Source organism: Dreissena polymorpha, chromosome 2 (genome assembly GCF_020536995.1).
Source record: "Dreissena polymorpha isolate Duluth1 chromosome 2, UMN_Dpol_1.0, whole genome shotgun sequence".
NCBI lineage: Eukaryota > Metazoa > Mollusca > Bivalvia > Myida > Dreissenidae > Dreissena > Dreissena polymorpha.
Genome location: NC_068356.1, coordinates 57,755,703 through 57,767,395, shown reverse-complemented (window position 1 = coordinate 57,767,395; position 11,693 = coordinate 57,755,703). Strand labels below are relative to the sequence as shown.

Sequence of the window (11,693 nt, the reverse complement as noted above, 5' to 3'; positions counted from 1 at the left end):
TACAACAAGGGTATATAATAAAACAAGTGTAAACCAGCTACAATGTTAAGAGGGTAAGTTACATGATAGTTACACAATTGTAAAGGAGGCATAGTATTAAGTAAGAAGGCATCATAGTGCACCTAAAAAGTAAAACATCTAGCAGTTTAATTTAAAACAAGAAATATCTTTAAAAAAGATATACGGCGTTGATTGTGGTCGATGTTTATGAACGATCAAAAGTTATCTCTATGAGATAAAAAGTAGCGGATGCCTTTTTTTCTGCGCAGTTCTTAGCTCCATCACAAGCAAATCAATTACGGGGTGTTGCGCTCAGATATCTATATTTACAGAATAGAAAAACACAAGAAACATGAAAATAAACGAGTGCATATAGGTCAGCCGGCAATACTCAAATCTTATTTTATTGCATAATTATAGTATAGTGAATTATTGGGCTCATGCTTAATAAACTGGTCTAAATGGATAAATATTTCTAATTAATTTTATAAAAATTGGTCCTTATCATGCAAATGTTGAAAACATATTAAAAATCGATGATTGGCATACCACAATAATATCGCCGAATATCTTTATTTAGTATCTTTCTGATCAAAACAGACTTCAAGTGCACAAAGTTTACGAAACGGCGTTTATATAAAAATTTCTGCAACTGACCGCAAACTGACCTTGATACCTTGCGTTTTGGAATGCAATGCATTAAAGTTAGGTAACAATTCTGCTGCTGAAACGACGGCTTGTTTACGCCAACTGTACACGACCAAGGCAACAGCTGTGCCTAAAATATTGATATATCGACAAAGCGACTAAACGAACTATTTATTCCATCAGACAAAAATAGCATAGATTCCAATTTTTTCCTTCAATGAAAAGATCGCAACCCCTTCTGCGAACTCCGGTGATGAACTGTATATAAACTCTGACTTTCACACACTGACCGCGAATTGACCCGAAACCTCGCGGGTTGAAATGCAATGCAAGTAAGTACTAAATATGAGAATATAGCCTTTAGTATAAACGCTTTTGCGCTGGTAATTCTCTGAAAATAAAAGGTGAACGCACAAACTGTATTTATGTCGAAAATTGATTGTAAAACTGTTCTATCTATTGAGCCTTTTCATTAGAGATAAAATTGTTTCATGCAGTAAAACAGTGTTACAAAGACGCGGATATGTTTCCAATGTTCTGGTGTTATACTCAAATCAGCCAATGGAATAAATGAAGTGTATTCATTCGTACCTAGCCGCGGGAAATTTTATTTGAATATTATTGGACACTTACAAAGGTCAAGTCAGGGTGAAAAGCTGGCTTAATACAGCTTACGCCGAAAAAACAACATGAAAAATGCCTATCCGCTAATATATAAATGGTTAAATGAGTATCATCTTTATAAGCTTATTGGATGACATAAATAAGTAAAACAATTAAAAAGACTGTTTAAGAATTCTTCAATAGGAAAACACACAGAGACTTGGCACATGAAGCAGATTGGCAGTAGTCATGATTTGCAGCACAAATACAATACATAGCTATAGGCGATTTAAAATTAGATATAAGCAACGACATAAAATCGACACAAGCAACACCATGCAAAAGGCAAAAAACACAAGCATAGTATATGAAATACTACATTGACTGCTAACTGAAACACAAAGGGGGGAAATATGACCATGCAAAATGCAACACAAAAATACATATAAGCACATGTGAAAAAACCACATAGACTACAAGCTGAGGCACAACAGGGGACACAGAAATACAAATAAGCACATGTACAATACCATAAAATACAAAGCTGAGACACAAAAGGGGAAATATGAAACATGCAGCAAGCAAGCAATACAAAATACATAAAGCACATGAAATACCACATTTACTGCAAGCACAAAGGAGGGAAATAAGAATATGCAGCAAGCAAAAAAAATAATACATATAAGCACATGAAAATGTGAACTCAAAGAACTGCTCGTCGGTGCTGTTGTTGCTCACCTACCCAGAATCACAGGCTATGCATTTGCAGTCTTTGCCGCTCCAGCTGGAGATCAGGGTCTTAAACTGACTAAAGCTGGAGCAGGTTCTGAAGTGATCTGGGAGTGAGTTCCAAAGCACCGGCGCAGCGTACTTGAAGGAGTCTTACCATAAGAAGTGGTTCTAACCGCTGGTACCTGTAATAAATTGGAATATCTAAAAATTATACCTGTTGACTTTTTTACGGCAAGGTCTGATAACACAGGAGGGGCAATGTTGTTGACTATTTAAAAAGTTTCTATAGCCATGGTTCTCATCCGGCGGACATGCAGCGATGGTAAGTTTGCCTTTGAGAGTAAACATTGAAATACTTGAGGAGTAATCATCGTTAACAAATCTGAATGCACGCTCTTGAATCTTTTACATTTTTCTAGTATTGCTTTCTGAGCAAAAGTGCCATGCCAATGAGCAAAAGTTAAAATTTGATAAAACAAAAGTATAAAATATAGTGAGCTTATTTAGTTTGCATAAGGTTGTTACCAATTCTTTTCAAAACATTGACCTGCTGTGCAGCCTTTTTACAGATATTACTAACATGAGAATCAAATTTCAGCTTGCAGTCAATGTCCACTCCCAAGAGTTTGACGACTTCATCACATGATATACTGAATCCATCTAAATCGAAAATTGGGGATCTGCTGATAGTTTTTTCGCCTACAGCTATAGCCTGAAATTTGCCAGGATTAGCCTGCATACAATTGAATTAAAACCAGTCAATTAAAATTTTACTTTCATCTTGAAGTACTTTTTTCAGTTCATGAAAATCAGGGGAGTGGAAAGAGAGCGTATTATCGTCGGCATAGTTGTACAGAGTACCTCTTTTAATCAAGTAAAACATATCATTAATAAAAATATTGAATAAGAGGGGGCCTAGTATAGAACCCTGAGGCACACCCTTGTAAATGTCTTCCCAGGAGCTAACAATACTTCCTATTTTAATCTGCTGCTGTCTGTTTGACAGGTATGATTTTAAAAGTTTGATAGAGTTTTCTGATACACCATAAGCCTGCAGTTTATGGAGTAGGATATCATGTGGAAGACAATCAAACGCTTTGGAGAGGTCCATTAGAAAGGCAGCAACATATTCATTGTGATCTAATGCACATTTCCAGTCTCCTAGTAATTTTAATAAAGTAGTCTGGCATCCATGATTTTTTCTAAAAGCGCAAAGGAAATTATCAAATATCTTATCAAAGTAAGAGGACAATTGTTCACTAAGGACCTTTTCAAAGATTTTTGATGGGATGGGAAGAATACGGACTGGTCTGTAGTTTGATTTATCTAAATGGTCTTTCTTTTTGAAGATAGGTGTAACCTGGGCTTTTTTCAATTGGTCTGGAAAGATACATGAGTCAATGGATGTGTTTACAAACTTAGTAATAGGTGTAACTAGAGCCTCTTTGACAGCTTTCAATAATTTCACAGATATCTTATCTTCTCCAGTGGCCTTTTTTGAGTCAAATTTGTTTATAATTTTCATAACCTTATATTCATCAGCATGTTCAAAACTAAACTGTGTTTTTGAGATTGTATTCATTATCTCTTCAATTTTACATAGGCTTGGGTGGCTTTCACAGTCAAAAATATAATCTTTGCCTATGTCCTTAGCTACATTTGTAAAAAAGTCATTAAAAATTTCAGCAACTTCAACATTTTCAGTTACAATAGCATCATTTTCACTAAAAATAATTTTAGTTTGATTGTTTTTTTATTTATTGGAAAGGTAAGGTTAAATAGTACCTTAGAAATCAGATGTCTTACAACCTCCAATGCACCTTTCTTGAAAATATTTGTTCAGGGATTTTTTCTTAAGGTTTGTAACAGCATTTCTTGCTATTCTGTATTTATTCCAAGTTTTTGAATTTTTATTTTTCAAATATTTATGATACATCATTTTCTTCTGATAGATAGCCTTACAATCAGCTCAGTACTGATTGTCATCGAAGATAAACCATTTCCAGAACATTTTACACGGAGCTACACTTGTGTTACATCTTTTTTAAACGGGATAATGGGGCGGAAGACCTTATCTAACTACAAAACACATGGTCAGAGAGTATTAAAACTTCAAATCACTTATCGCAAAGGAGGGTCCATGATTTGTACAAGTGGAACATAAACAACATAACAACATATGTTATATTCGTTAAAAGGGTAGTGCTTACATTTTAAGAACATTATTCTTAAGTTTTCTTTTCCGGCTAAATACTTCTGTGGTAACATCTTTAGTTTTTAAACCATTACTATTTTATTAAGTTTAATCTGTTGAATACGCTAGTAATTTGTAAGGAACACATTCTAGTTTATAGAGAAGATGTCTACCTTCCGTCTGATCAAATTTTACAACCAAAAATGCATTCCGGATACATGTTTATCGAACTATGTATCAAAGTGTGAAACTGTCACATTAAAGTTTGACGGATTAAAGGTATAAATACGCCCGTGCATTCAGTCCACATCACTTCATTACATATCAACTTAGTGACTAAGATGGACAAACTGATAGTTCTGATCGGTTTTGTTGTCTGCGTGGCAGTCTGCAATGCCAGAGGTAAGGTCGAACTGTATTTTAAACATAGTTTCTATGTATAATCATTTATCCGACAATTAACTACAACATTCCAAACTGATAACAATCGGCATACAATATTCGTCTGCATGCATTTTTTGCGTTTGGTTATTTGAAATGAAGGCGTGAGTATTTTTTAAAATGTTCAATCATATTAAATACGTATTCTAATTGTTACATGCTCTCAAATGATATCAATACATTTTGTATATTTTATTGAAACATGAACAAAAGAAGTATTAATTTTGACTCAGTATCGCTAGCAGAAAGGAAATTGTGTTTTTTTATGGCTTAAATAAAAAAATCTGTAATTGTCACATTACCCATTCTAAACTATTATAAATCTGCGTGTAAAATGTTCGGTTAAAACTTATTATATTAATGACGAAACACCCTTCAATACAATTAGGAGAGACATCTGCGTTAGAATCTCAATTCATCATATTTTCAAAATATAAGTATTTCATTTGTTTTTGAATGGTTAGTGCCTCCTATTTGCATCAGCGTCCTTTACTTTCATATTTTAAAAAAGATAAGTATAGTATGATAAATCCAACAAAAACACATATTTTTCTTTCCTTTTTCATCAACGTTTCTGCTTACGCCTTTATCAAGATAATACAAATAATAACAGAAAGCGGATGTTACGTCATTGACTTAACGTACATTAAAATGCGGGAAAATGTACGTCAATAAAATGAACGTTAATTAAATTAAGCTTAACTTTCGGAATCAAGAATACACAATTTCCTATAAAATTATGTATAAAAATACTAATAGGAAAAAACAAAAGTAAGATTAATTAAATTGAAGAGCTAGTCTTTTATGTTAAAAAGAACTTTGTTATTCATACCATTAGGGTGTTATGTTTTAAGTCTATGTATATAGTAAGTTTCTTTACACAGACGATTTATGTTGTTACTAACAACATCAATTGGCATAAAGGAAAAGTCATTTGCGCTGTTGTGATCTTCATTAAAATGTGATGCGACCAAAGTTGAACATTCAGGGTTAGAAAAGTTTCTTATGTCAAATCGATGACTGTTCATTCTTTTTGACACCGGTTGCATGGTTTGTCCAACGTACTGCTTCTTACACTGTTTACATGTAATGAGGTATATTACATCTTTAGATGCACACTTCATATTCTTCTGTAAATTAAATTGCTCGCCTGTTACTGTACTTTTAAATTTTTCTCCAACGTGTATGGATTTACAATGGGAGCAACGTGTTCTTCCACAGGCACTGGACGCACGTGAACTGTTCAAACTGTTCGTAAATTGAGCACGTGTAATGAAGTTTCCTATATTATTAGGCCTTTTAAACGCCAGTATGGGCTTATAAGTTTCATACACACTTCTCACTTCTTTTTTCTGTGACAGGTTAAGTATGTCCCAATACTTGTTTATTGCGGCTCCTATGTTTGGCAATTACGGATTATATTCCACTGTAAATGGGATAACTTTTGTTTTTGCTTTATTGCAGGACTGAAATGCGTCTTCTTGAGATAGAGCAGAAACTTTTTCAAATGCACAATCGATAACTTTTTCCGGATAATCTCGCTCTTTGAAATGATGCTTGAGGTCTTGAAGTGACGATTTGAAACTGTTGTCATCCGATATAATACGTCTATATCGCTTCGGCTGACTGTATGGTATTCCGTCCTTACATTGTTTAGGGTGGCATGACGTATAGTCAAGATATTGGTGGTTATTGGTCTCCTTTATGTGTATATCTGTTTGAATTGTTAAGTCGTCATTAATAGAAACAGCCACATCGAGAAAAGACACGATTTCCTAGAAGCTGAATGCGTAAACTTCAGGTTGGGGTGAAAACGGTTTAATGCTTCAATAAACAATTCAAGCTTCTCTTAAGAGTGGTCCCAAATCATAAATATATCATCTTATCAAAGTACTGATGTTACGATGCTTTTGAAGAGGATTGATATAAAAGCATCTATTTAAGTTTATCTACATCAACACAACAGTGTATGTGGGTACGAAAATTTTGGGAAGGAAAGAAATTGGTACGAAAATTTTGGGTACAAAAATTATGCCAAAAAAAATTGGGTACGAAAACAGATTTGGTTACGACAAAAAATTTGGGTAGGAAAAAAAATTGGGTACGAAAAAAATTTGGATACGAGCAAAAATTTGTATACGAAAAAAAATGGGTACGAAAAAAATTGGGTACAAAAATGTAGGGTACGAAAAAAAATTGGGGGTACGGGGAAGTAGTACCCGTGGGGAACTTGATCCATTCAGCGAAACTGGGAGGCGGGTTACATTCTCGATCAAATATAACAAGAAATATCTTTAAAAAGATATTCGACGTGTATTTTCTGTACCACTTATCTTAAAAAAACGTTCTGTTACAGTAAAACGTTTGTGGGTTATAACATAACGTTTCAGCATATATATTCAAAACTTGACATGCTCTTTAATTACGCAATGCTCTTTAATTTCACATGTTTATCATACCAAACTTTATATTTCGTTGTTTCCTTTCCTAAGTTAATGATGCCATGTGTACGGACGTGATTTCACATGCCCATGTGCATGAACATATATTTTTTCTCTTTTGATTATTGTTTTTTTTTCTCTTATTCAATAAGCTAAGGCATGTTTGTTCGTTGAGTACGGCAATAATTTCATGATGATTCCCGTAAGTAGGTATAAGCACATAGTCGTAAGAGCACTTGAATACGTGAGTTCGACCATGAACACATGGTAAGGTTAACTAAATCTTCGCGATATGACCTAATATGTGTTTAAAACAGCAAACAATATCCAACAAAGGAATGAATTATCATACATAGTATGTGCACTGATGTGGCTCTGTAATTTCTGTTTGAAAAGTTTATTGAATATGCAAAATGAGAAAGCACGCATAAGAGCGAGTTTCACAAATGTCATATGGCTATTATGCTGTTTATATACCATAGTCGCTACGACGTTTACAAATGGCAGGTTCGAAATAATTCGTTTTCTTTACACTCATGATCGCATTGAAAGTTAATTATACACGTTTTAACTCGCAATTTATTAACTGAATCACAACAAATGTCAAATACAATACAGAAAATGCATAGTTGTTTCATTGATCTATTAACATATAATGGATTGAATATAACTGATTTAAAATTAACGTTTTCAAACTATTATTAAATCTTTTCCCCAGAATATGAGGTCCTATTTATAGCTGAGCTTCCTATACCTTTATCAATGATAATCAGCGAGGTATGCCGATTAGAAAAATCGAGCTATCTCAATCGGACTGGCTTGGTCTTTTACATAGGTCGCAGTTGTGAAGAATTTTTTCATGGTATGATAACTTAGACGAGCTGCTACGCAGCATCGTCAAAAATGAAAAACTGCTTGGTTAGGTGATTATGTCAACATTTTTCATCAGATTCTTTCCAAACTTACAGTGTCTTCATATCAATGAGAATTTTTCCTCATTTAAAATGAGAAACATCGGGACAATAAGTTCAGAATTTTTTTCTATTAAATTTGACAAAATAAACAATTTCCACTTGTTTAAAAGATTTCAAAACTTACGTCTGAATCTTTCACGTGTTAAAATGTTAAGTGTTTTTATATCAGTATTACCCGAACCCTATTGAAAATGATGAATATCGGAGCAATAAATCTATTATGATCTTTTACTGAATTTCAAAGTATTGTGAAATGCAGCTTCTTTATACAATTCACAGTTTTCATTCATTTTTTTCCAAACTTTTACAGTGTTTTCATATCAATGAGTACTCAACCTCTGTCGTAAATGAGCAACGCAAGAATAAGTTCAGAATCATCTCCCCTTGAAGTTGAGAAAACTATGAAATTACGCTTACAAAATGAAGCAGATTTTTTAAAACCTACACAGTTCTGTTCCATTAATGAAAACTGCACACGGATACCAGTAAAAAGGAAACCAATGTAAATAAAATGAACTATGAAATATTTGGGAGTTACAACACAAAATCATAGATAATGGTTATTTGGGGGTTATAACACAACATCATAAATAATGGTTATTTGGGGGTTATAACACAAAATCATAGGTAATGGTTATACCAGTATCTTTTTCTATTTTCTTAAAAATAATCGGCCAATATATTAATATTTACAGAAGAATAAAAATCAACCCATGTTTCTTCATTGAGTGCCTTTTACACTGAAATTCCCGACGCCCTTTGATGCTTTGCATCAATACTTATCTTGTATTAATGGTGTGATGCATTTGTGCGCTCTATTGTGTATGCCTTAAAAATAACGAAGCACCCATCTTTAATGTTTTGGCGAATCATTTAAAACAGTTTATCAGGCAAAGTTATAATTTAGGGTTATTGTGTTTTAACGCTCACAAATAATGTAGAGGCAATTTTGCAAGTCAGTCTGCGTTTAGAACGCTAGGAACCGTAATCAATGACTGCCTGTGTGGATAACTGCAGTAAAATTAAGCAGACGACGAATTCTAGGAGCGTCTGCTCTAATCACCGCATCTGCCTGGTTATAGTTCCCACTGGTACACTACATAGTGTGTATGTATTCAAAAGTATTTAACAGCTTGTATGACAACGTTGGCCAGTCTAGTGTTTATCATTGAAATACGTACGTATTGGCTGTTTTAAGAGAAAACGGGGCTTTATGCATGTCAAATAAGATTAGCCTTTGCACACTGATTAGCTGTATCAATGATTTGAAAAAACAAACACATCTCGACCTGTGCTTTAAAACACACTCTTTTTAAATTTGAATGGGTTGTGGTCATTTCAAACTTGCGATATAAAAAGCTATAACTACATTTTGAAAACTGAGTTGCGTCTAAGATTATACAACAGCGAGCAAATTCAGTGCATTGAGCGCTTTGATTTTAACCTTAGTGCCTCTCGTAAGCGTGTCACTCTGAAAAACGAGCCTCGATCTAAGAAAACTGGGCACAAGCTAATCATAAACGACCATGAACGACACTTTCATCCTATAGTGGACTTTCTCGAAGAAGATACTTGCTTGAAACGAAAAATACCTTTAAAGTGGACGGTTTGTCCCTTATATACCTGTGCGGTCTAAGAAGGCCAATAAGTGTCGACACTTTACGCACATTCATTAAGCCCCCTTTTCACAGAGCGCGGCACATTTCGTTATAAAATGTGCATACCTTTTCCACTAATCGGATAAAACAGGCGACAACGACCGCATTATTATGTTTTTTAAATAAATAAACATTTAAAGCCTAAACACACGGATGCCATCGGTTTATATTATTTCCCTAACTTATTTTCAATGTTTTAGCCCAGGTTAAAATAGTTTTAATCCTTATATGCATGTTTGTGTTTCAGTTGAATTTATTGTCGTAGTCAGTTCATTCAGCACTTTGTTACTTGTTGGAGATGTGCAAAGCATCATTATATGATTTAATAGTATCTAGTGCAATGTAAAATGTAGTTATAAGGCGAATTCCTCTGAAGAAATAAAACTATAGACACCGGTTGATATCAATTAGGTGGGACGCCGCGAAGAATCCCCAATTAGTTTTAATTGACAGTTTATGGATGTATAAACTACCCAGTGAATTTGTCATACTAGTAATTGTCTGGTTCCACTAACACTATCGGTCCTTATCTGTCGCGCGAAGAGGTTTATATCCGGTCAGAAGTCTGGTAGGCGAATTAGTTGCTGAAAGATGAATCCAACATGGCGACCAAACTAGTTCAACAGTTTTACTGATTCAAAACGAGTTATTCTGCTACGATAAACCAGTGTATTCCATACATATCGCATAGAGGCTTAGTTGAAATCCGAAAGAATTGACTATAAATTGACATTTTCTATCATTTGTATGCGGCGGATAGTGGCAATGTTGTTGTGTAAGTCGGTTGAAGAGTCGGTAACAAATCATCAATGCATATTTCCATCAAGTATTAATTTTATCCCACACATTTTATTCCATGAACTAATGTGTCAATTTTATTTTTCGCGCAAAGGAAACATGGATCAATACTTGTGCACTCCATACATATAGTGTTACGTCATACATTGATTAGTGCCTTATTAATGACCGCTTTATTTTATCATCTTTATAATACAAAAGACCTCATAATGCGCAATTACAATTCAAAGAAAGTGGACTAAAACGTCTTTATGGCTGTTCGTTGGGAACAGTTTACTTGTAACCTACTTAACAGTCGCCGCAAATCTCCAATACAAAGCGGGACATTGATGAAAAGGGAAACGAAAATCACTTTAATGTGTTTGATTATTGGTAAATTCATACAAATCTACGGGTCCGATAGGCCTGCATCAAAAGTACGCGAATATTACTGCAAATAAATAGTCCCTATTTGTAAACCTGCTTAGCCCCGTACCTTTCCGCAAATTTAGTTAATTAATCCGGTATTTAACTCATCCTGTTGATTTTACGTCCCAGTGGACTCATTTAGTATTCTGATCTGATCCGAAGCTTTCTGTAAATAAATCATTCAACTCTTTAATGTGAACAATTATTCACGTTTCAATCGCGTGTTGTTGGTTGTTCTTGATAGCGACATAAATAGGTAAGTGTATCTTGTTCATATATTAATCGTATAGTACAGTGCGTAACGAAGTATCAATTCATGTTGTACACTATAGCTTGTATATCTGATTATGATTACCTCTGAGATGTATTATCCTAATATATATATCGATCAGTATGGTTATATGCGCCCATGGGTTTTAACAATAAGATAAGCTAGATATGTCCAATCTCCTCGATAGTATAGTGGTAAGTATCCCCGCCTGTCACGCGGGAGACCGTGGTTCGATTCCCCGTCGGGGAGCATATGTTTTATTTGGTATCTCGCCATGATTTGTAATATCAACAAATAACTACTTTATAACAATGAAGGAACTTCTAGATAGCGACATCCATAGATAAGTATATCATGTTCATTTATTAACCTGGGTAAGCATAACCAACGGGACACCCTGGTTCGAAACTGGGATCTGCAGTTGTATGATGCACTACTGAGCTAAATCCCCATACAATAAGAACGGTACAACTTTGAATATGTTCAAGCTACAATGAGCGCCGAAAGCAAAACTAATTCGAAATC

General features: G+C 34.4%; 1 non-coding gene across 1 annotated transcript; it reads left to right on the top strand.

Annotated features, from left to right (window-relative positions):
* The first annotated feature begins 11,345 nt into the window (after positions 1 to 11,345).
* Trnad-guc (transfer RNA aspartic acid (anticodon GUC)) lies at positions 11,346 to 11,417 on the top strand. Its single transcript has one exon. It is a non-coding gene; the product is annotated as a tRNA-Asp (tRNA).
* Positions 11,418 to 11,693: the final 276 nt, after the last annotated feature.